The following is an 837-nucleotide window of genomic DNA, read 5'->3' as shown; positions in this document are numbered from 1 at the left end:
TGCAGCAAGATAAAGATGCCATACATCGATTCAATCATTGAATACGACGCTGCAGCTTTCTTTTGTGAATCCTATTCTGCGTTTAAAACACCAGCCAACACCTACAGAGAAAGGCAAGTTCGAAATCTCTATAAGGTCAAGACTACAGGTCAGTTCCTTATCTCTTGTTCTATTAGAGGAGAAATGTTTAAAAACGCGCTTTGTGATTTTGGAGCTTGTCTTAACATGATGTCCAAGGCAATTGCTTTGAGACTTGGTATTAAGCACCTGCACAGGACTAGAGCAAAGATTAGTTTAGCTGATGATTCCAATGCAACACCTCAAGGAATAGCTCATGAAATTCCTTTGAGAATAGGAGATTGCATCGTGCCTGTCGACTTCTACATTGTCGAAACGAGAGACGCAACATATCTAGTGATTCTCGGATGGTCTTTTCTAGCAACTTCTGGAGCTATAATGGACTGGCCAAACCGGAGGATTTCATTTGCTAATATCGACAAAGATGTCTTCACAGAAGCTGTCCCATACAACATCAAAGCAGAAAAACGTTATGCAACAGAAGAATTTGAAGAAGAGCTTTGGAGTGACGAAGAACCTGCTAGGCAAACAAGGAGATGTCGAAAAAGACTTGTCTCAGGATAAGGTCTTCTTCATTGGAGTAAGCCACGTCCAACACCAAAAGTCGAGCTAAACGACTTAAAACAGAAGCGCTTAATGGGAGGCAACCCATTTAGGTATTGTTTTCTTTAGGATTTTTCTTTCTTTTTCTATTGATCTTTTTCTTTTTCTTAGTTTCAGGTGTTTCTTATAAAACAAAAAGCCAAAAAAATCAAAAAA

The sequence above is a fragment of the Eutrema salsugineum genome, unplaced genomic scaffold (assembly GCF_000478725.1).
Source record: "Eutrema salsugineum unplaced genomic scaffold, Eutsalg1_0 scaffold_12, whole genome shotgun sequence".
Lineage (NCBI taxonomy): Eukaryota > Viridiplantae > Streptophyta > Magnoliopsida > Brassicales > Brassicaceae > Eutrema > Eutrema salsugineum.
Note: the sequence above shows the minus strand (reverse complement) of the source record.